The following is a 25,868-nucleotide window of genomic DNA, read 5'->3' on the forward strand; positions in this document are numbered from 1 at the left end:
TCAGTCTATCCTCCATTTGTCTCCTAATCTCTATATGACATTAGATAAGTACCTAAAGAGTCAATAATGTTCCTCAACCAGAGACTGTTACAGTCAGGGAAAGGACCGTGCAGCTTATAGTCACTTTTATGAACTATCCCTCCCCAGCTGCCTCCCCAACAGTTAGGGGGCGCCTCACAGTTTGAGAAGCACTGTGGCGAATAGGACTCCAGAAACTCCTGATGGAATGAAGCAGCAGTCGAGTACGCTCACTGCATTGTCTATGGGAATTCTCAGTGCTGTACTCGCCTATCTTTACAGATTTTCTCCAGTTATTTACCCTATGGTGCTTCCAGCTCCGCACTGTGCAAGAACTACAACAATGTCCTATTCAATGGGACTAGGGATAATACTTGGTAAGAAATGTAGCCTGTGCACTAGGAACTCCAAACATTTATTAAGGTGTTCCCATAGGAAGGAATGAGTGGTTATCCAGGGACCTGACAGGCTCTTCCCAGTTTCACCTAACAAGAGCAGAGCTAGATTGCTTTTTCCCCATGTCCTGACCTTTGGGAAGCCGAGCAGCTGCTGCCATGGCCGCCATATGGTACCTTATCTTCCTGGCTGCCACAGCTACATCTGCTGTACCTACCAACCGCGCAGAGCTGATGTGCTGTAATGTGCCAGCTCCGGGTCGTTCTTCAGAGTGATAGAGGACGTTGCATCACTACTGAATAGGGCCAACCTGCAGCGGCTTCCATTCTCCAGCCCGTCTTAATTCACTTTATCTGACTTGCAAAGAATGAAGGAGGAGAAAAATGGAAAGGAGGGAGAAAGGAGAAGGCAGACTGATCTGTTTAACAAAGAAAACATTGAAATCGGGGAAGGACTGCTATAATTTGGAAGCTATTACAGAGAGAGAAGCAGGTTGTGACAAGGCCCCCGAACAATGTAGAAAAAGGCTTTGGGAATTTCTTAACATTCTTGCTCTGTCAATGTGTCCATTGTAAAGGAGTATACCATTAACTATGGTACAACCTCAATTACAATCAATTCACATTCTTCTGTACTTGTGGATGACAGGACGGGAGGGGATTTTATGGAAATTATACACTAGGTGTATGTATATATCAAGCGTGTAGGCGGCTTTTTATTCAGTTACATTATTGTATCTGTGCGGTCTCCCATATGTTATTTAATGCTCCTGTTAGTTGTCCTATCCAGACCTGATACTTAAAGGGGTTATCAAAGACAGCACAGCTACTTTTTTTGCAAATACAGCGCCACCCCGTCCTCAGGTTGTATGTGGTATTACAGCTCGGCTCCAAAAATGAGCAAGAACCACACCTGAACTGAGGACAAGAGTGAAAGAAAGCAGCCATATTTTTCTTTACGGCCTCTATACACATTACAAAAAAAGCCAGCCAAGCCCACCAATTCCTGCAGAAAAAGCCTATAAGTATCTTGTGTGTATGTGGGTCTCCTGAGTCCCCCTTAAACAACTTGCACCAAGGCTCAGCAGAAAGGGGTGTGGTTTGAGTGCAACCTTAAAGGGGTACTCCGGCAAAATATTTTTCTTTCAAATCAGCTGGTTTCAGAAAGTTATGTAGATTTGTAAATTATTTCTATTAAAAAAAAAAACTGTCCAGAGCAGCAGCAAATCCCCATAGAAAACCTCTCCTGCTCTGGAAAGTTCCTGTCATGGAAAGAGGGGGCAGCAGAGAGTACTGAGTCAGACTGTAAATAATACACAACTTCCTGCAGGGCATACAGCAGGTGATAAGTACTGGACGGATTTAGAATTTTAAATAGATGTAGAATTACGAATCTACATTACTTTGACACCAGCTGATCTGAAATATATTTTTACCACAGTACCCCTTTAAACTAGACAGTCTAAAAATGCATCAAACAGTAATAAATCTGGCACATTTTTGGACTGTCTAGTCTAAATTTGTCTATAAATTAATGTTGGATGTATATAGTAAAATCATCCTAATGTTGGGTGAAAAAGGGATTGGGAATTTAGAATTTTAAAACATTTAAAGCCTTTAGCGGTCAGGGCATGCTGGAAGTTGTAGTTGGGGAGCACTAGCTTACTTCTGGTAACCGTCTGTACAAAGCTTACTCCTCTGATTTGTATTCTAGGGAGCCGTCGTCTTTACATCAGAAATTGCAGCCGCATGATGAAGAAAATATTAAAATACACAGCCGCAGAGAGCACTTTCGGAGCATTTTAGGAGCTTGGCTAAGCTGTTACCAGTCTGTCAGAAGTGTGGAGCAGTTTCAATAGCAGACACGATTTTACTTGCACCTCTGGACTTTCATTCAATGCGCTATTGCCCGAGATCAGAACAAGACAAGTAAAGAAAAATATTTGCAATTTCTCACTTTTCCCACATAGTTTATATCTAGATATAAAGTCGCTCACATGATAACCGCAATGTAGTCAGGACCGCGGCATTAAATACAGCTGTATTGCGGTGGCTATAAAGAGAATACTATATAGACTACATAAAATTCTACGTCTGATCTGTGCATTCCATAAACCCGTATTTACTGGCGGAGAAGTCTGGAGAAGTAATCATGTTACAGGCGGCACACGATTCATGTTCTATAAAGCACCCCTCATAAATACACCAGGCTATTAGATATTCTTCATTGAAAACCTATTTACTAGTAATTTTAAGATATTCAGCTCTAACTAATGAAAACTTGATCACTAGTGGGCGACACTTAGCTAATGTTTGTGGATGGGAGTTTACATTTCGAATACACAGGCAGTTCAATAGATGTAACAGGTCTAAGGGTGCCTTTACACACAGAGATTTATCTGACAGATTTTTGAAGCCAAAGCCAGGAACAGACTATAAATAGAGAACAGGTCATAAAGGAAAGACTGAGATTTCTCCTCTTTTCCAAAATTGGTCAGACAAATCTCTCTGTTTAAAGGTACCCTAAGAGCAGTAGTGCAGTACAGAGGGTCCCGCTAGTGCATATGTCGTTTCAGATAAGTTTTCAGGGTGGTCTGTTATGTGTGTACATGACGAATAGCTTTATATCTGGCAATGATATAACTTGTATATGACATTTTCACCAGTTTTCACCTCTGCAGACTCCATTTCTAAGTGTCAGCTTTCTTTTATCTACTGATTGGAGACTAGCCCCAATTATGTCTTCCATACACTGCAAATAGAAGAGGGGATCCAGTTCCCCTGTATCTCTATAGCACACCCTCAGAAGCAGAAGTGTTTAGGACATTATAAGGCAGTACTGAGCAATGTAAGCTGTGAATCCAGCACTGAAGATAGATCTAGCATACTGTCTTCTGTCTGTGCGCTGAATGGTCTGCTTTACCCAGATATGTTGCTGATCTGATCCAGGTAATGTAGTAGATATCCCATCATATCAGGGACTTCCCCGTAATAAGTATATATTGGTGATTTGTATAACTTTTGGGGGACAATATAATACTTTAATAAAAATTTTCACTGGACTTCTCCTTTAAAGGAGAAGTCGAGCGATTTAAAGGAGAAGTCCAGTGAAAATTTTTATTAAAGTATTATATTGTCCCCCAAAAGTCATACAAATCACCAATATACACTTATTACGAAAAATGCTTATAAAATGCTTTTTTCCCAGCACTTACTACTGCATCAAGGCTTCACTTTCTGGATAAAATGGTGATGTCACGACCAGACTCCCAGAGCTGTGTGGGCTGTGGCTGCTGGAGAGGATGATGGCAGAGGGATGCTCAGTGTCCCTCCAGTGTCCTGTGTCCCTCAGTGTCCCCCTGCCATTATCCTCTCCAGCAGCCACAGCCTGCACAACTCTGGGAGTCGGGTCGTGACATCACCATGTTATCCAGGAAGTGAAGCCTTAATGCAGTAGTAAGTGCATGGAAAAAAAGCACTTTATAAGCATTTCCTGCAATAACTGTATATTGGTGATTTGTATAACTTTTGGCGGTCAATACAACACTTTAATAAAAAAAAATTTGCCGGACTTCTCCTTTAAAACATTTTTCAAAATGGCAGAGGGGAATATAAACACAAACAAAATTTCTATACCCCCGTGCCCTTGCAGCACTGGATTGCTGCTCTGGGAGCCCCTTCGGGCTATAGGGTCTCCTTCACAGCAGACGTCACAACCTAGTTGATGGAGCACCCGATCAGTGACTAGGAAGGGACAGCTGGACTTCTCCTTTAAGTACTTAGTAATAGAAAGCAACGTGGTCCACCACATATGAAAATGCACAAAAAAAGAAAAGAGAAAAAAAGAAAAAACTACAGTACAGTGAACCCGGTTCGAGAGGACCACCCAAAACTGCATTGAAAAGTGGTTAAAGAAAATGTATGACTGAAAATCTATCATGCTTAATCCGGTGTGGATAAGGTGGTGGTCTTTTGGAGAGGTTTCACTGTAGTTGCTATGGGTCAGCAGAGCTTTATATTCCAATCATTATGATGTGAACGCCTGTGCCCGCTGCCGGTCAGTCCTGCACATGATTATATAATACAACGTAAGCTACTTTACCAGCTGGAAAATGAGTTTTGGAAAAAAAAATACCACGCTGGGCCCCATAGCATTTCAAAATGAGCTCACCGCAGGCCCATATGTTCTGCATAATCTCAGCCCTTTATAGCTATAAATGTCTGGGAAAAAGACAAGAATGGCATCAATATCGGCGATTAAAATTCCATTTCAAAGTAGAGCAAAGAGCTCATCCCAAGCCGAACGGAGCTGTAAAACAGAATGACCCCAGGAAGATACCAGACAGGAGCGTCCATGTCTGTGTGTTTGTTCATAAGAATAAACTGGAAAGCTATAGAAGCCGATTGTCCCCTACATGGACATGGTAATGAGGTTTCCCCCATTAATAAGTATTGCTGCTTGTTTGTAATCATTGTATCCCTACGGTAATGCAGACGCACAGTTCATACATAGCAGTCTATCAGATCTGATCAAAGAAAGCAACAGTGTAATCCATTGGGGGACAATTCTGTAGCAGGGGTCAATGCACATAGAACTGCCATAAAGGGCCAAACCACACAGCGACTGGCAATTCATAGGAGGTGAATATGAGGTACTGTAGCTGCACCTGGCCTATGCCTAGCATGTGCGGCCACATAGGACCCATAACCCAGCTGCCATCTCTGGGTGTAAGACAAGGATTTGCAATGCAATGTAGCTGCAGAGAAAACAGCCCAGATTTGTCATGTACAGAAGCAGAGGCCATGTTCAGCCATAAATCACACTGCTCAGGTACATAAGACACAAACACAAAGAACAAAAGGAGGTCACATAAACATGGTCATAATTTAGGGAACAGAATTACTTTACAGTCTCCAATGCTAATGTTTCGCCTGGGGATAGAAGCGCCACGCTGCATATATTTCCATGTTCTCTCCGGATTACCATTTCCTGACTATATAGGTAAAGGTCTCTTTATAGAAGAAGAAGAGTCAGAGATTCTGCAAGATACATCTCAAGTGCAATATCCCAGCAGGTTTATTAGTATTGCATCTGTGCGACCACAGGTATAATGATATATACTGTATAATGGACTCTGTGTGCATTATAGCTTCATTATGAATGAAGGCTATGACCTTAGTAAATAAGGCCAACATGAATACTGTACACTGTATATTCTAAAAATGCACCAGACTCTCAATGACACATATATTACAAATATTCAACTTCGCAACGTATAAGCATAGAAATATTGCGGCACTCATAGCGTTTGTTGCAAAGCCATTTCCTTTATTGATAAAAACGAACCAATAACAACAGCAGGTAAGACGCCAGTGAAAAAACAATGTGCGTTGCCGGTTACAGCTGTTTCACGCTATCTCAGCACTTCTACAAATCGGTCTGTAGAAGCGCTGAGATAGATACACACCAACCAAATATACATGTGCCCACCATGGGCTAGATACAGTCAGATAGGATAGTCACCTCATCTGCCATTGATTCTGTATTGGGGGGGGGCAGGAAGGGAAGACATGGGCCTATGGACGCTCGCCCTATTGTGGTCAATAATCTCCCTGATCCTAGGGGGAATCGATGTCCTTAAAAATGTCTCACTCGGAAGCCTACCCCTTCCTAATCTACCCTACTTCAAACCCTACAGTGTTAATATACACACCATGTACTTAATATAACCCCTCAATGCCAGCCAAATGAGAAATAAAGTGAATTGTACTCAGGCATATGTGCCAATCTGCATCTTTGTGGTAACAGGAGTTTGGGCGCCATATCTATGCCTTATACCCCTTGACCGGATGGCCACATATCCCCTAAGGAAATCCCTGAGTAGGTTGAAACTCGTAGAAGTACCACTGGCTTTATTTCTTATCTGGCTGGTATTAAACAGTATATTTAATGCATAATGTATATATCTGACATTACAGGGGTTGTTCACCATTTTTTTTTTACTTTCAAATCAACTGGTGCGAGAAAGTGCCAGAGATTGGTAATTTACTTCTATTAAAAAAAAGTCTTCCAGCACTTATTGAACAACCCCCTTGACCATGTCTACACTCTATACATTGGCATTTACCTGTATGTTGTGGGTCAATGCTGAATACATCATAGTCTAAGTATCTGATTTATGGGGATTGCATTTGACCTTGGCTATATTGGAGGTTACATTGTGCAGCTTAGCACATTGCCGCGTAACTAAACCCAGGGAATTAAATGCCCATATGCAATTTCTTTGTGTTGGTATCAAATCGCTCCACTGAAGCCCACCCATAGGGGACATTGGTGGTCCCCGGGTGGGAAGTAGAGTACATTAGGAAGGAGTAGGTTTCTGAGACGGACTGCCTCTTTTAAGGGGGTCAATTCAGCCTAGGATCAGGAAGATTGTTCAAAATTTGGCGAGAATCTGTTCCTCCCCCTCACTACAGGACCAGGGGTAACCTATGGATATAGCTGCCCTAAAAGATGTCAATGAAGCTGGCATTCCTGTCCAATAAAGAACAATAATCCTGGGGAAATAACACATTAATCCTGAAGACTGTAATTCATACAGGATAAGCAGGTGTGTGGGATATATGCACTGAACACAAAGCCCACATTGTACACAACGTCTTGCCATAGTTAATGCTGTGAACGTGTCAAAACACCTTAAAGGCTCGTACAATTATAATTAATCGTTGCCTAACATATTGTTTCTTTAGTGGGGCATAAGGGAATAACGCCAATGTAGGGTGTGACATGAGCCTGTAATGGGTGAACTAGAAGGCAACACTATAAAAAAAACTTTGAGGGAAATGATTATTACTGGGAGTCAAAGTGTCATATGTAGGAGTCCTGCAATAAGGGACATAGACATGCTAGAGAATCGGACTCCCTCTATGGTATATACAACAAAAAAAAGCAAACAACACAAGAAGGTCAACCACATGCAATACATCACTAGGATATACTATACATGGCAGTGGGTGGGAGTCTGAACTACATGACCAATGCTGACCATTAGAAGATATCCGTGGAGGCTGTGTGAGCTGCTACTTCTGTACTAGGTTTGATATGCACATATTGGATACTGATGGGACAGGCAAACCCTTCAGCAGGGTACTGGGATTTATTTCACATGTAATATACCATATACAGGAACCCTTTTTGTATCTACTCCTATTCCCACTCATGACACCATACAACATCAAGCAGTTCACATGCAGGAAGAATAGAGAATCCAATGACTAATGTTTCCTGCAGTCTCTGAAGCTGTCCCTGACTTGCTCATTTATCTTGTTGCATCCTGGGAATCTGCCATCTAGGGTTACATAGGACATGACTTTATTACTCATAACTAAATCTGTTACTTATATGCTTTGTGGCCTCCTTGTATCTTAACAGATAGAGGAGGGAAGTGTTCACCAAGTAGCGGCCTCCAGTGTGCGGATCCCTTATGTCGGTACAATTAGTGCTCCACAAACCCTGCAAATGTCATGCTAATAGGATAAGTATTTAATGCCTGATCTAGAATACACAAACAAATCACATCATCCAAAAACAGACACGTAATGAAATCAGCGAGTATCAGACGCAGGCTCCGGGGAACAAACTCTGATTAAAGTTTAACTGCTGCATAGCCAGAAGTTAGAAGCCGCTCAGCAGTAGACGGGTGTGGACAAGTACACTGCTCCAGGGCTCGGCATATAGTAACACTCACAGCCTGATATAGCAATGTTCATCATCTACTGCAGTCTTCCCCAACCCAGGGCTCTCAAACCATTACAAAACTACAGGTCCCACCATGCCTTGGCATCCTTTGGCTGTTACTGCATGGTGGGTGTTGTAGTTTTTCAACAGCTGCAAAGCCACATATTGCGAAACACTTATCTAGTGGAAGCCTTCATCACACTTATATTCTGTATGGTGCTGCTGTGGCATCATAGGGCATTTCTCCCAGATATCACTTTAAGGAGAAGTGCGGCCAAAATAAAAACTCTGCTGAAGGCAGGGGGTGCGGGAACATAATAGAACATAAAGAATGTATACTTACCTGTCCCTGTGACCCCACAGTGCCGCATGACTAGCTCTCTGATCGCTGCCAAGCTTCAGTTCCTCCCAGCTTCCTGGTACATCATAACCTGGAGGAAAGTACCTGCTTTGCCAATCAGTGACTGCTGAGGTGTCCTGCCTTAGTCACTGGCTGGCTGAGCAGGCATCCCTGAGCCCAGGTCATGATGTGGCAGGAGCCCGGCGGGAGTCCAGGAGCCGTGAAACAGCGCTGTGATGGCTGATGGCAGATGGCACAGGGATGGGTAAGTATAAATTCTTTATTATATTCTTGCATCTCCCCAACTTTAGCAGATCTTTCATTTTCGATGGACTTCTCCTTTAAATGCAGATTTTTGCAAAAATGGGATTGAACCCAACACATACCTCATTATATCTTCCCCGCAGGGGTAGTTACACAGCTTATGTGTCAAAAATACCTAGCAAAACAGTGAGTGGCTGGACACAGTGCCAGAAACCTGTAGATCTTCATTAAAAGGGATAACCAGGATAAGAAAAAACACAGCTACTGTCATGCAAAAACAGCACCACCGCTGTCTCCATTTACTAAGTGTGAACAACCCCTTTAAGTCAATAGGATCTGTTGGGTGCCGTTGGTATCCGGCATGCCACTGATATACCAGTGCTGTTTTTTCCACTGACAATGTTGGAATATCCTACTAATATGCCATTAATGTGTTTACTAAAATAACTCACAGGGGATAAAGGGGCATAGCAACTTTGCTTTACCCCTCGAGCCCCAGTGTCTTCTCAAGGAGTAATTACAAGGGGTGAAGACGATCCTTGTTACTTGTATGCTATGGGTATTCTGGCCCCTTCTGTAACCACACAGCGCCCTGCATGCTATTAGCCGTGATTTCACAGATTGACAGGCGATCTGATGAGATGAACCTCACAATTTTCTGGCTCATCTGGCGGGTGGCAGGAAGCAGACACAAAGCTTGTAATATCCAGCGAGTGTGTGGCCATGTTACAAGTGCGGCCTTCCTACTGCCAGATGGTTGTTAGGAGGCCAAAATGAAAAGACAGAAGCTGAAATAAAACTGTCACATCCAATCCGTCAGCCTGGCCGTGTCATCAATACAGGGCCAGGTAACACAGCAGAGTTTATCCACAGACACTCAGGTTATAAATATCACCCACACACCATTCATGGCCTACTACTCTCACAATAATGTACGGCTGGATAATAGCATTACATGGCAGCTCAGGCGATTCTTTACTGCTGTAAATGTTGTTACAGGAACACTTCAATAAATGCAATTTTCACACAGAAGAGCTGTTCTCACATGTACAAGTCTGATCAAGGCGAAGCGTGCACGCGACACCTTCCATATAGCCTGCAGACTTCAGGGGTTATTACCATAAGGTATATTAGTAGAATTTCCCTGAAAGATGCGGGTCACAACTCCAGGACTACCTCCGACCTGCTTACGGTGCAGTTTTACACGGTTTTTAGATAAAGGCCCAATTGCACGGGTAAATGGCTGCAGCAAGCGAGTGCCGAGCGTTTGCTCATTCATCAGATGATCGCTGGCCTACGAGTGCTCATTTCCCGATGATTGGCCTTAACACCAATAGAGGTTAGGGTCCATTTACACAGAAAGATTATCTGACAGATGATCTGCCAAAGATTTGAAGCCAAAGCCAGAAATAGACTATAAACAGAGATCAGGTCATAAAGAAAAGCCTGAGATTTTTCCTCTTTTTAAATCTATTTCTGGCTTTGGTTTCAAATCTTTGGCAGATAATCAGTTTATCTTTCTGTGTAAATGGACCCCTAATGGGAGATATGTATAAAAAAAAATAGCTCGCATTCTGTATCTGTAAAACAGAGAGAAATCCAAGAAAACTTTTAAATAATCTTCTATCAAGCAGCTAGAAAATCCATGTGACTATTTACTGGTTACATCTGTTTCTGAGAAAGCCACTATTACTGGTCCATAAAGGTTGTCCCCAACTTTCCTAGAAACATCTATGAAATGGCTGAATGACATGACTCATGTTTGCTGGTGAGATGTTATTTAATGGATAATGTAACTTAACAGAGTTTGTCCTGTCTATAAAACTCATTCTGATATAACTATTAGGGAATTTATAGTTCATAAAGTGGGGTGGTCCTCTATTAAAAACATTAGATAGCAGCAGCACCAAAATCAATCAATCAGTATGTGAACGCCTCATCGGATGGGACCCAAAATCCACAATGAAACAACATAGTAGAGTTGAGCTTGCAGGGTCAGGAGGCGTCTGACTTGGTTCAGGACAGAATGGAAGAATGTGCAGCATTACTTACATTGCCTGCTGCACATCCTCCAGCCTCTGGGAGTTTGCTTAGCTGTCAGGCCACAGAGTTAGGGTCCTTTTACACGGAACGATTTATCGTTTAAATTTGCACGATAACAATCGAATTCGAACAATAATCCTACGTGTAAACGCAGCGAACGATCAAGCGACGAGCGAGAAATCCTTTATTTTTATCTTTCAACATGTTCTCAAATCATCGTTGATCGTTCGCAAAAAAAATCGCAGATCGTTCAGTGTAAACAGTCTTTCAACGATTTCACCTTTGTGTGAGATAGGCTTAAGCGATCACAAAACAATCGCAAAACGATTTTTCCGTACGATGTATCGTTCCGTCTAAACGCTGATCGTTATGAAAAAAACATTGTTCATTCAAAATCGTTAATCGTGCGATCGGGCGAATTATCGCTCTGTGTAAAAGTACCATTAGGGTCCTTTTAGGCAAAGCGATTTTTAACAATTAATGATCGCAAACGAGATTGTTTATCGTTAACCTATAATCATACACCATATTACACAGAAGGATAGTCGTTAGTTACGATTATGATCGTTTACTCCATCTGATCCCAGCAAAACAATGAACAATGTGCAATTACACTGAACGATTAGTGAAAATATGTGGAACTTGAGCGAACAAATGTGGAATTACAGCCAACGATTAGTGGTCGATTAACGATGATTTTAGGGTCAGATGTAAATCAACGATCAACGACACAAACCATTTTTCAATCGTTGCCTGCAATTACACAGAACGATTATCATTAAAATTCAAACGATATAACGATTTTGTACATGATAATTGTCCCGTGTAATAGGGCCCTAAGGGGTGGTGGAGAGCAAGTGAGGGGAGTGCTGTCAAGGAAGAAAGTGCAGGCTCCACATATCCACATAGCAGAAAGGTGGGTGTTTAGTATGTGTGTGTGTGTGTATATACCTGCTCCCCCAGTGTCCTGCTGCAGTGACTGAAGACCCACCACTTCCGAGACAGACTCAGTAATTGGCTAAGCGGACTGTCACTCCCGAGATGAATGTGTCTTGGAAGCGGTGGGGCTTCAGTCAGTGGGGAGACCAGAGGCACTGCAGCAGGACACTGAGGGGCGCGGGGAGAGGTAAGCATAACATGTTTATTAATAAACATGCCGGAAAAGCAAAAGCTAGTAACATAGCATGATACAGTCAATGTCTGTAAACACGTGGGTGTGATTCTCTGTGGCAGAGCGCCCAATGTCACGGATGGTCTGTCCTGTAATCTTCCCTGTACGCCAACGTCATCACTGGGCCCCTCCATGATGCTGAGGGCTCAGACATAGAGAATCACGCCCAGAGAGGCTTATTTACAGACAAATATTCTTAGTGCCGGAGGACCACCCACATGGCTACATAGCAGTAATACAGCTTGGGAAGTTTTCAAATTCATCTTTCAGGTAATGTGGAAAGAGAGTATTTTGTGTCTGGCTGTATTATGCCATGTTACTGGCCCGATTTAGTGGTGATTGGTTTCCTTTAACACACAAATTCAGTTCTGTTCTGTCTGTATACCTTAACCAACCAAATCTAGCTATGCTTATTATAGCACACAGAGCCTTTGTGCAGTATAATGTACCTAACTCTTTGCTAACTTATTTAAAACACATTTGAACACACATTAAAATGTAATGCATGATGGGGGTCGTAATTGAATTGTCTAATGCTTCATTTACACAGAGCGATAAATCACCCGATCGTACGATTAACGATTTCAAAGTAACAGGTTTTTTTTTTTAGAACGATTAGCGTTTAGACGGAACGATATATCGTACGGAAAAATCATTTTGCGATCGCTTAAGCCTATCTCGCACATAGGTTAAATCAGTGAACGACTGTTTACACGGAACGATCTGCTAATTTTTTGCGAACCACCAACAATGATTTAAGAACATGTTGTAAGATCAAAATAACTGATTTCTCGCTCGTTGTTTGATCGTTTGCTGCGTTTACACGTACGATTATCGTTCGCTGCGTTTACACGTACGATTATCGTTCAAATTCGATCGTTATTGTGCAAATTCGAACTATAATCGTTCCGTGTAAACGCAGCATAACTTCCTCCTCTGGTGGGCCAGTCCATAGACGAGTACCCTAGTCATAACATGTGACAAGTGTGCTGGTGGTCCCTGGACTTGACTACTAGACTGGGGGGGGGGGGGGGGGGGTCGCCAACCAAATTGTTGCCCGGGGCCTCCACCAGCCTTAAGCCTCTATTAGGGCCCTATTCCACCGGACGATTATCGTTCAGATTATCGTTAAATCGTTCGAATCTAAACGATAATCGTTCGGTTGAAATGCAGTTAACGATTAACGACCGAACGAGAAATCGTTGATCGCTTTATAAGACCTGGATCTATTTTTATTGTTGCTCGTTCGCAAAATGTTCGCATTGAAAAAGACATTGTTCGGTCGTTCGCAATAGATACGAACTCAATAGCGAATAAATAGAGAAGAAAAACGATCGCAACTACGATCACAAGTAACGATTATCGTTCCATGGAAATAAGTGAACGTTTTCAGGTCTTTCGCAATAGCGGTCGTTTGAGATCGTTAACCGTTAACGATTATGCAAACGATAATCGTCCGGTGGAATAGGGCCCTTATACGGGGCAACTGAGAGGAGCAAACAAGCGCTGTCAGCTCCTCGTTCCCCACTCGCTGCCGCCACTATTACTCGCATTGGCAGCAAGCAGATGAGTGCAGAGGGCCCGCGGGTGAGCAGCCCGGGTGATCGCTAGATCGTCTGGACAGCCCATGGCAGATAGCAGTGGTCTGCTGCCACCGCTCCTATTTAACGGTAGCAGATCGCTGCTTTATTAGTCGTTTGTCTTTCAACATGTTGAAAGACAAATGACTGCAACGATCACCCGACATCGTTCATGTCGGCTGATCGTTGTCCTCTATTACACAAGAATACGGCTGATAATCGTTTTGTGTAATAGGGCTTTTACTCCAACCCAGCACTCGACAGACATACTATTGATGTTAATGGGCCTTTAGCAATCTCTCGTTTTTCCTGTGGTGGTGCCAGGAAACTGCCAGGTTTTTCCCAGTTGGAGGATACAGCCAGTTATCATGGTGTCCCCCTAAGTCTAAAAATAGTATAAAAGTATAATACATCATTGATTCAGTCCATTTATAACAACGTTGGGCTATTAAATCATCAGTTACTGTAATTGTAGGATGTTTCCCCTGCAGTATTACCAACCGAAGGTGCGTTTTACGAGTTTTTTCGTTTTCTGTGGCGCTAGGAAGACGTGTGCTTATTATAGCGTCTCCTCTATGCAGCATTCCTCTCTCTCGTGAACCGTCTATGTTTCTTCATCCATAATGATGCGATATCAAGGTTGTGTGTTCCAAGGTCTGAAATGATGCCAGCTGCTCTGTTATCATGAGGAGAATTATGAACATTTCGCTGCACTAAGTAATCTACCAAATAACTTTTGTTCCGCTATTTGAGTGTACAGAAATAACACATAATGAAGGCACAGCATGGAACAACGCTCACTTTGAAGCAGGGACTTTTTAAAGTGACACTTGGTGCGAGGTGAGGCCTGTATACAGAGCAACCCAAGAGTACTGACAAATATAGACTTAGGCTCCAGGTATACTGCCATCACTTCAGCAGAGCATAGTCATACTACAGTAATACAATACACCGACCATCTATTCTGGAGGCTCAGTGTATAGGGCAGTGCTATTCAAAGTAAACTGGCAGCAAGAAAAGATGTAAGACCATCCATACATTTAATGTAGTGGTCTGAGGCTGCAATCACTGAGAAAAATTATTTAAAAAAAAAAAATCTCTGAAGTGTCAAAGAGGTGTTGCCAGGGTACTCCACTCCCATGACCAGGCCTCTTTGACACTGTTAGGTAATTGCAACTTCGGACAACTACAATATATGAATAGCCTCACTGCTTACACAGCTATGTAGCCATGTAAGAAGTTTGGGACATGTTTTCTGTGAGTTTCCCTTTGAAGTAGTGTCTGAGACCTTAAAGGGGTTATCCAGGTAACAAAAACTATATTCTGAACAATCCCACTTCCCAGTGTCACCTTAGGTTATACGTGTATATTAGACATATCTTAGCTTGGCTATTCACTTGGTAACCTGACCCCCAGGAGACATAATCTGCATCTCCATGCACCTGTGCTGCTTCCATAGACTGACATGTGTCCCTGAGCCTAGGTTTCTGTAATATGAAAAGCTGTCAGTGAGTACAGGCATATGTACCTGTCTTTGTGTCACAGTTCTGTATATTGTAAGTGGTATAGATGTTCTAAGAGTCTGGATGGAACTAGAATGTTCTCATTCACAGTCAGCAAGCAGAGATCTAAACCTACACTACACACCAACCCATAAGTAAACAGATTCCAAATATGCAGCACATAGTTACACCGTGCATGTGTCAGCTCTGCTACACCATGCGCTCGTCAGCTCTGTTGCATCATCAGCTAGTATGGAATACATATTGGGGTTATGTGATGCAAAATCTGTGAAAAAAAACAGTCCTGTGTTTACTATGCAATAGTAATGACAGCAGTGGGCAGGAAAGAAAGCAAAGGGGGCGGGTACCCAAATGGACCAATCAGGAAGATGCATGATGGGAAATGTAGTTTCCTAGCTTGGATATAGATCGGCTTTTAGAAAAGCTTGTAACTCAGAAATGCCAGCAGCTTGAAAGACAGGAGACAGCTCAAAATACTCAGGGGGACTTAGTGAGTAAGAGCAGCTAGCAGTTAATTTTTTTTGCTCTTAAAAAGAAACCCCTTTAAGCACTTGTAACACCTACTTCAGATATAAGTTTTTTGAGACAACTCCATACATTTTGCAATTCTTGGCATGACATCTGTACGGAATAAGTTTGCTTTTAGACAACCATAATGCAGACACACACCCCAGTATTACTGGTTTTTGTGGTTTTTACTGATGCAATCTTAACTATAGGGTTACAAGAGACAGCCATAATAACTGTCCTATACAGCCAGCACATTTACTGTATGAACAGGAGTCCTCTGAGAAGATGCTGGAGGAAAGAAGAATCGCACAATTGCTAAAACTATAATGAGGCCTTCAATAGGTTGTATGAAAAAAAAAAAAAAAAAAAAAAAAAAACAACATGGCTGCTTTTCATTTCCACTCCTCTTTTAAGCTTACGATACTATGGACAAAAGTGGTGCTGTCTCTGGAAGAAAGCAGCCATGCCCATTTATTTCTGAACTGACCTCTAACAACTTTATAGTCTAAAGGGCTTATCCCAAGAATAATAGTGATCACCTATTCGGAGGATAACTAGCATTCAGCTTTCTTCATATGTCCCATGCAGTGTGAGCTGGATGGTGAGCAAGCGTGTGACCCTTCATTGGACATGGCACTGGGATCCTGGGTTCAAATCTCACAAGGGCAATACAGTGGTACCTCGGTTCTCGAACTTAATTGGTTCCGGAAGGCAGAACAGAACAGAGCAGTGTCTTCCCATAGGAAATAATGTAAATGTGATTAATTGGTTCCAGCAGCCACCAATAATTACCTACAATACTCATTTATTACACTGAAAAGTGCCCAGTATAATCACTACAGTACAGAACAGCACTATACTGTACAGGACATTAAACATAAGAAATGTTCATCAGAACCAGCAATTATAGTACAGTAGTCACCAACTCCTCACCCATGCTTTACTGTATAGCGTCCCCCCCATCCAAGCACTGTAATGTATGGGAGATGGTGGTGCACTGCCAGTACTACTACTGCACTGTATATGCACTCCAGCACTTATACAGCACTGTACTGTATGTGAAGCCTCACCACTGCTTAACTCGCCAGGTACAACCCACCATCCACGCTCGCAAAAACATTCGAAAAACGTTCGAAAACCAAGCAAAGTTTGAATTCTAAACACTACTTCTGGGTAAATTTTCGTTCGAATACCAAGCAGTTCGAGTTCCAAAGCGTTCGAAAACAGAGGTATTACTGTATCTGCAAGGAGTTAGTATGTTCTCCCCTTATTTGCGTGGGTTCCCTTCCGTCACTCCGGTTCCCTCCCACATTCAAAAACATACAGAAAGACAAATTTGGATTGTGAGTCGTAATAGGGACAGGGACAAAAATTCACGATTCTATTTGAAGTACTGCAGAATCAGGTGGTGCTATATAAAGGAATTATTGTTATAGGACAAGGGATGCAGAGTCCCGACCAATCAGCTAGTTATGCTCTATCCTGTGGTAATTCACATTTAAATTGATGGAAGCCAACACAGAACCCAACACAATATTGTAAGGTCATGGGCTATACTGGGCTGAGTTATGTCTTACTCTATAAACTAAAACCACATTGTAAACTTGAAAAGAGGTTGGAATATTTATGAATCTCCTGTTAATTTACCAAGGATAAAAAGATAAAAGTTAATTTACCAAAACTGATTGTGGATTAGAATGCTCTCTGTACTGGACCAGGGAATATTTTTTTTAAATGGTCACTGTTATTTCATCCCTCTGTGTGATAGCCTACGTCATTCCTAACACATTTGTAGCACAGTTCAGTAAAGAAAAATTACTATGTAGCCCAGAAAAAAAGCCTTAGAATAGTGGCCACTAGTTGTCACATTCCCCTGCCATCTGCTGTCCAATGCCTGTCTTTCGGCTCCATCTACTAGTAGAGGCACCAGGATAAAACCCTACGGCATCAAGGCTTCACTTCCTGGATAACATGGTGATGTCACGACCCGACTCCCAGAGCTGTGCGGGCTGTGCCTGCAGGAGAGGATGATGGCAGAGGGACACTGAGGGACACAGGGCACTGGAGGGACACTGAGCATCCATCCCGCTGCCATCATCCTCTCCAGCAGCCACAGCCCGCACAGCTCTGGGAGTCGGGTTGTGACATCCCCATTTTATCCAGGAAGTGAAGCCTTGATGCAGTAGTAAGTGCAGGGGAAATAAGCACTTTATAAGCATTTCCTGTAATAAGTGTATATTGGGGATTTGTATAACTTTTTGGGGGCAATACAATACTTTCATGAAATTTTCCCTGGACTTCTCCTCTAATTAATTTCTTTCTTCTTCCCACATGTCACTTATACTGTAAACCATCCACCAGGACAATGTACAATCATTAGCACAGCTGAGAAGAGCAAGTGCGGTCATCTGATTGGTCAGACAACTAAGAGAAAGGAAGTGCCTGTGTGAGTACTGGCGACACACAACCCAGCCCTGGTCCCAACCCTTAAATGAACAGAATGAGAAGGGGGCTGAAAAACAATCCCTTGTTACCACCCTCAAGGGTATGTTAACAGTAGAATAAAAATAACATTTCATTTTTATTTCTGGCCTTCACAGCTTGCAGATAATGGGTTAAACACACAATGTTAGGAATTTGGCGTCTTTTCCTCATGCTACTGATCCATGAAAAGAAATCCACTGTGATCACAAAAGTAGCAGTTGTTTTCTCTGCAAATGGTCACTAATTAGCAATTTTATATTCGTTTCTATTGATATTTAAATTAGCACAATGCAAATTAATTTATGTGTTATTTACAGCGCACATCATTAGGAGGATATGGAAATGAGCCGTGGCGGCCATCTTTATAAACTTGGGAGCGTTATTTATATTCAGTCCTGTGGGCACTATGCAGAAGGAAACACTAAATACAGACAGAGGATCTGGAAAGAGGCTTTTAGCTGTAGATTCAGAGTTGTCAGTCATAATATATCATCCATCTATAACAGCATAATTACAGTGTTGGCCGTGGGTTAGATGGCACCATGTGCACAGTTCTCTTCTCATGCCCTCTCCCTGAAATCCTAAATCATAAAACAATGGTACCTATTGGCACCCTATGATTGTGTGGCAGGGCGCCAATGGGCAGACAGTCTGCTTACCCTGAAGATTGCCAAGTGCAGCCAGAGCCCTCTGCGTATCAGGAGAGTACTGCTCCCCTATGCAGCCGCACATCCCTACAGCCAGCCCAGAGCATAAACATTAGTTGCACTTGCTGGCAGCAATGGGGAACAGTGTTCTGTATAATCATTACACCCCATAGAGATGCCTGCTGCTTAAACCCCATCAGCTATGAGAAATGCACAGAGTAGTACCTAGTGTATGGTCTCTAGGTATGTACCTAGATGTAAATCTATCTTTATGAGAAATTCTTTTTATTAAGAGAAGAGAAGCCCTAGTGTTTATGTCTTATGGTTACAGATGTCCTGGAGCTTTAAAAAGTGGACGACAAACCTCTTAAGGGTAGCTTCACACGTACGGTATCACAGCGGATTTCACATTGCGGATCCTCAGAAGATTTTATCTAAATAATTGGACACGGCATCAAATCTGCTGCGGATCCTGTATGTGTGAACGCACCCGTAAAGGGGTATTTCACCCAGGTGTATTTACCACCAATCAAGAGAACGGTCCAGAGCAGGAGAGGTTTTTCTATAGGGGATTTGCTACTGCTTTGGACATACAGCAGCTGATAAGTAATACTTGAGATTTTTTGACATGTGAATGCAATTTTTCTAGATACTAAATTGTAATGTTTTTTTATGTAGCAAGGGGTGAGTACAATGCATGTAATTCTACGCATGGGATTTTCTACCATACATGACAAGATAGCACCACAAAAAGATGTAGAGGTCTGCATAGGTTATTATAGTGGGGGATACCTATACTAGCTGGACTGCTGTGGGAGTAAAGTTTCTTATTGTGGAAAGCACAAACTGGTATGTGGAGTCTTACAGACTATTTAATACTCACTGGCTGAAAATACGAGCTCTCCTCCAGAAAGAAGTGAGCTCCCTGGCACAACCGATTGGAGATGGCATACCTACAAGTCAACCCTTAGAGGGCTACATTGTGTATGGGTGACTCTTCCTTCTGGCTTTTAATCCCCTAGGGCCCAGCATTAACTCTACCTCTAATAGGTGACACAAGAGAGCTCTCTTCCTTTTGGAGAAAGGCTATTCTGCACACTATGGCATAAAAAGGTATATAAAAACTGTCTACTTTTATTTTAAAGCTAATATTGTACAGATGTAGCAGAGTTAAATTATTCATTTTGCAATAGGATTATTTGCATATACCGGCAATAACACTCAGCTCTGCTACATCTATATTGTGAATGAGCAGTAGGGCTATTAAGAAGATCCAGGCCTTAGCCGTGTAGCAATCTCTCTCTTCACATATGCTGCGCCAGTGATGAAACCGTGGAATGCCTTTCTCTGCGGTCCCATAAGTCCTGATGTATAAACACATCTAATACAATGACTCACTGGCGGTTCACTCTCCCATTGTTCTCTGTGTGCGCTGACTGTTATTAAATTTAGCTGCAGATTTCGGCTAAGGAGTGGATGCATTATGTAACATTATACTAACAATGTTTGCAGCTGGAAACAAAGATATTTAGTGCAAACCACTCAGCTCCATAACATGTAAAATGAATGCAGGTGCTCTCATGCAGAGAATATAGATGCTACTAAGGGGCTGGTGAGAAGCTTCACCCACATAAGACCAGATTCTCATCCAGAATTCTCAAGGAGGAGAGCAGTAAAGCAATTCTCCGTTCATCTATAGTATGTATCCCTGGCCAATGCTAAGTGGGTTCCCTGATACAGAAGATCACATTAAAGTCCTTGCAAATCTTTTTTTACAATGACTGATTTACGCACTCACATCAGTGATCTCAGTACAAGGTGTGGAAGGTACATTGAGGACATCTGCCGTGTTACCTGCAGCGGTTCATATAAAGGCACTGCCTTGCAGAGGGTAGCACTCCTCTAGAATAACATCAACGACCCAATGACACAAAAAGCAGCTAAATGATGGACACCTACTTCCTGAAATAAAAGCTAAAGGTGGGAGAAGTCTGGAGCACAAAGAGCAGCAAAAAGCACCATTTACAATTACATCATATAAAGTGAATGCAGTAAAGTGGTGATTTTTGGCTGAAGTAAAGTTTTAAGATTTTATGGAGAGAACTGAAGCGTCCCTCCAAGTAATATGACAATCAGCGATCCATGGTTGTGAGAGACATGAAGAATCTCAGAGAGGGGGGGGGGGTCTGCAGTAGAAATCAGGATATACTTAGAACAAAGTTGTTACAAGATAATGGGGAAGTGGGGCATTATTAGGGTCTCTGCTGAGTTCTTAAAAGAAAAGGGTTACTGCTGAAAAACAAAAAGGAGAAAATTAATGTATGCAGATAATGTCCCTGACAGTAACAGGGGTCACACACCGACCCACATTTATTAATCTGTCCTACCTCCTACCCAAAGCGACAGGTCCTGCTCTGTGCCCAGCTCTGTGACTACCTGCCACCACAGCAGCACCTCCAGATCTGGCCTAGGGGACATGTGCACTCATGTGGGTTTAAAGGGACAGTGCATACATCCATAAATCTGCCCCCACCCCCTTTTCAACCCCACCTCAGCAACATCTACTTAGGCCAGCCCCCCCTGCTGCCTGAGCATTATTGTGGTTCCTTAGGGCTTATTCCCACATCCAATGTACTACAGACAGGGTAGCCCTGTAGTAGATTCTTTCCCCCCACAGCATCATCATTATCATTCCAGGAGCGGGGAAAGTGTATGAGCCCTCATGGCACTGTAATAAGGCAGTCACACGGCTCTGTCACTACAGTGCCACATAGATCCAAACGCTTTCCCCGTTCCTTGATATTGATACATGATGCCGTGCTTCCTCATCCGTAGAATTGGGGACATGGAAATAAGGCCTCAGCATTAGAAATGAGTGAAGCAGACTCTGTTAGGGCTTGCACACAGCTGAACGATCAGCTTTTCTTTTTTTTTTTTTTTCAAAATTTTTATTAAATTTTTCATATAATTCACACAACAACATCGGGACATATATACATCGCATGTCAATAAAGATCAGCTTTTGAATCCTATTGTCTGCCCACTTCATGGAGAAGGTGCATACAGCCTGGGGACTGCATGGAAAACATGGATACAGCCTATGGTGTATGGCTGTATTCATGTTTTCAAGGTGGTTCTCAGGCTGTATCCATCTTCTCCATAAAGCGGACAGACAGCGGAATTCAAAAGCCAATGGCTCGATTTTGTACAAATCCTGACGGAGTCTCTACTAGGCATCGTATATAAGGTGTGATGTCCCCTTAATCCATGCACTGACTGGAAACAGTGTTTTGGATTCCTTCTCTGTCCGTTTGCTTCTGTATTGTACCAACTCTCCTAGGCTTTGACCCTATTGACTCTCCAGTGTGTGACCCAGACTGGTGACTATGCTTTCTTACCTGACCTTCTATATGCCAAAATAAGTGCCAAGAACAGTGCCGCTCAAAATAACTGTGCCAAAGCAGAGGTCCTCCTTAGTGTCAATATGTTTGCCCCCAATGTATTCCAAAAGTAACAGAGCCCCCAAGATTACAAAAAAAAATAGTACTCCCCTACTTACCTATAGTACTCATCTAACCCCATTTTTATGTTCTGCTACTGCAGGCCCCTTCCTGCCTGAACAATGAGCAGGATGGCACAGGCAGCCATACTGACATCATTGCGCCTGCCTGTTCTCTTGTAGACCAAAGACCTAAATCCTTGCGCCCATTTGCTCCCTTGTAGCCCACAGATGTACAGTGATCTGTGAATCTACCAGGGTGGATGGCAGGGAATGGAGTTGAAGGCTCCTCCACAGTTTTCAACTTCATGCACAGCCTAAGACACTCAAAGTTGAAAGTGGTGATTGGTCCACAATCTGTGCGGAACTAGTTTGCAGGCGGCCTGTCAATTGTGATCGATAGGTTGCCAACCCCCTGTGTAGATCATCTACTTTACTATAAATCCACATTTAAAGTAGAGTAGTAATTACCCATCTGCCAACAGTGAGGCCACTAATAATGATGTGGATAAAATAAGCTGTCGCTGAGATCTTTAAACGTCTCTTGGTCACATTTCCTCGGATGTAGCTGCATGTGAACAGAAAGTGAAATAAATGAGACCTTCTCGGGGGCGGCTGGTGTAATTATCGGCTGGCGGAATCACATTAAATGCGGCTGCTGGTCAAAATGCCTTGAAATATCGCACCCCATTTCCTACAGGAGAGGCTAATTACATGCCCGGGTGGCATGGGGTGTTAAGCCTCGCATGCTACACTCATAGCGGGGAATTACATTTTAATTTTAAAAAGATTACATGCATAAAAGAGGAACTATCAGCGTCTGACATATACAGTACTATACCAACATGGAGATACAATTACGAAAAAATAAGCCATGAGCCTCAAGACTCTTCAGCTTACCTCCTTTGGTAAGTGCACCGTGTACAGACCATGCCCTTCCTACAACTAAGTTTCCCAGTATGATTTACAAACACTTACTGACTCCAATGTTTTGTAGTGCTAACTATGACTAGATAGCATATTTGTTGCTTTCTTGGTTAAACATAACTTTTCTTATGTTGCTGCCCATGGTGAGGCTAACGATTCATTCCATACTTTTTTTTAGTCTCCTTCCCCCAGTTCGAAGACACAAAAAACTGTGTGAGAGCTTTTTTCTCTGTTTCCCTCTCCTCCACCCTCCCTTCTGAGACGACTGATGTAAACAAGTATCTATCTGCAACTTTGTAATGCCAGAAGGGATACAGTGAGTTCATCAGCAACTTGACCAATTTAACCCTCCCCCAGCATTACAAAGAAACAACAAAGTTGCAGATAGAGCCTGCCAAGGATTTGCTTACATCAGCTGTCTTAGAAGGGAAGGGGGAGACAGAGGGAAAAACCCACAAAGTTTTTTGCGTCTTAAGCAGAAAGCTGCAGCTCAGAACTGGGAGAAGGAGACTGAATACATAAGAAGTATGAAATTAACTGAAGTCTCACCATGGGCAGCAACATTTGGTGGGTTAAACCTTTCAATCCCTGTCACATTACAGTATGTGTCATTGGTTAATTTTGCTAGGAATAACCATGTCATGACAATACCAGTCTAAAAAGCTGAGGAGGAAATAAGAAAGTGGACTGAGATCACCCTCAGCATTACACAGATACAATGGAGAGCAAAAGATATAGGAAGACTGGCACTGCCTGCTCTCACTATCCGTGCACAGCAAACAGGAAGAGTAGGGCATTCACTCTACACAATAAATAATGGGAGACGGAGCCACATACTCCAAAGATGAAAGAAAAACATTGCTAAACATTGCAAGTCCCATAGACAATACATGGAACGGAGCGACAAAGGACTTATGGTCTTGCAGTGAGAACTCCAACCCAGGGGCGTAGCCAGGATTCATGGGGCCCCAAAGTGAAAAACTGTATCGGGCTCATGGAACCTGTATGCAAATACATGGCCTATGGTGGTTACCAAATCCCATACACACACAATGATATACACACACATATATATATATATATATATATATATATATATATTTATACACACTGCATACACACACACACACACACACACCATATACAGGAAAATCATCTCACAAGTGTGTTAAGAGCTACTGAAGCATAAATAATATCTGCTGTAGAACATCTTTATAAGCAGATTTGTCAATCACCAGATTGTTGGAATGAGAGACCGCATAATCTGGGAAACATTTTATTTTAGTGGTGGGTTCTCTTATAATTAAAAGAAGCTGCAGCAGAACATCTTTGGCAGCAAACCTGTCAATCAATTGAGAGACTGCTAACATAAACACATACACTAGTGTGACAGACAATACTGAGATACACACATACATACACACTGACATATACATATATATCCACAGATAGATACATACATACATACACAAACTGACACACATAGACACAGCACTTACATTTCTCAGTCTTCCCCCTCCCCCTCCTGTACTCAGCTGATCTACACACAGTAGTATTGAGGACCTGCAGCTAATGTGATCAGGTCCTTTATCACTCTCCTCTGTGGGCAGGATGCCTCCTCTGTTCCTCTTGTGATGTAAAATATTCCCATAAAACCCCTTTACTATAGAACAGTGACAATGACTGGTGGGTCCCACTCCCCCTCTGGGCCCCCTGGGTAGGGGATGCTATCAGTGGCATACCATAGACGCACAGCACGCTTCTCCAGCCCCCTTACTGCACGGGCTCCATAGCAGTCGTGTGGTCTGCCTTTATGGTAGCTATGCCATTACCTCCAACCAATAAGCAAGTTCTCTCCTATCCTGTGGATAGTCTACACTTGTTTTATTATCCATTGTGGATTCACAGGTGCTAGTACGTCACACATGCCTAGAGCAACACTAGAATTTAAAGAGACACAGTAAGCTGGTTTATGCTGTCCAACTAAAGGTACCATAAACTAGTGACAGAGAAGCTGAACAGAACGATGTATCACTTACAATGTTCTGTGCAGCTGATTCCAGGATATTGTCCAGGATATTTGGTAGGACAAGTAGCCCTTTCCGTTATGTGCATGAGCCCAGTAGTCCTAGATATTCATGAAAAGCAGAAAACTCTGCCCGCCAGTTGCTGATTTGGCAGTTTTCTTTCTATGCTGTGTATAGTCAGCAACTGTCAATTAGCAACTGGAGGGCGGAGGGCAGGGGGGGAAGGATGTGGCAAGAATCCTATTCTGCTGCATATTAGGAGAATTGCTGAACAAAATGGTGTAAGTAATACACCGATCTGTTCAGCATTTATATCACTAGTTTATGCTGCCCTCATTTAAGGCAACATAAACCTAGCGATAGATTCCCTTTAACTAATGACCCCTTCTTTTCCATTAACTTCAATAGGAAAAATCCACAATAAGTCCATAGTCAGGCCAGTACAAACAATAACAGGCTATAGATTTAAAAATTCCACTCTGCAGGTTAATGTCCATAGTAAGTGGATGAGACTTATTGCCTGGTACTGCATTAAAGTGCAAACTTTCACATCTCTGCCATGTGTGAATGTTTCTTCCAGGTTTCCCTACCTCTGTTTTATATCAAAGACATTGGGTGCAGTTATAAACCTGTAATAACCTGTACCTGGCACACAAAAAAGGAATGATTAAAGACAACGGCCATCAGTGTAATATAGCACGT

General features: G+C 42.5%; 1 protein-coding gene and 1 long non-coding RNA gene across 2 annotated transcripts in view; one reads left to right on the forward strand and one right to left on the reverse strand.

Annotated features, from left to right (window-relative positions):
• The window catches only part of LOC138770841 (uncharacterized), a 16,980-nt gene extending 14,468 nt beyond the window's left edge, over positions 1-2,512 (forward strand). Inside the window, exon 3 of the long non-coding RNA XR_011359514.1 lies at positions 2,128-2,512. This is a non-coding gene — a long non-coding RNA (uncharacterized lncRNA). The remainder of the gene's footprint in view (positions 1-2,127) is intronic.
• The window catches only part of BRF1 (BRF1 general transcription factor IIIB subunit), a 212,905-nt gene that overhangs the window by 8,222 nt on the left and 178,815 nt on the right, over positions 1-25,868 (reverse strand). The window lies entirely within an intron of this gene.

The sequence above is a fragment of the Dendropsophus ebraccatus genome, chromosome 13, assembly GCF_027789765.1.
Source record: "Dendropsophus ebraccatus isolate aDenEbr1 chromosome 13, aDenEbr1.pat, whole genome shotgun sequence".
Classification (NCBI taxonomy): domain Eukaryota; kingdom Metazoa; phylum Chordata; class Amphibia; order Anura; family Hylidae; genus Dendropsophus; species Dendropsophus ebraccatus.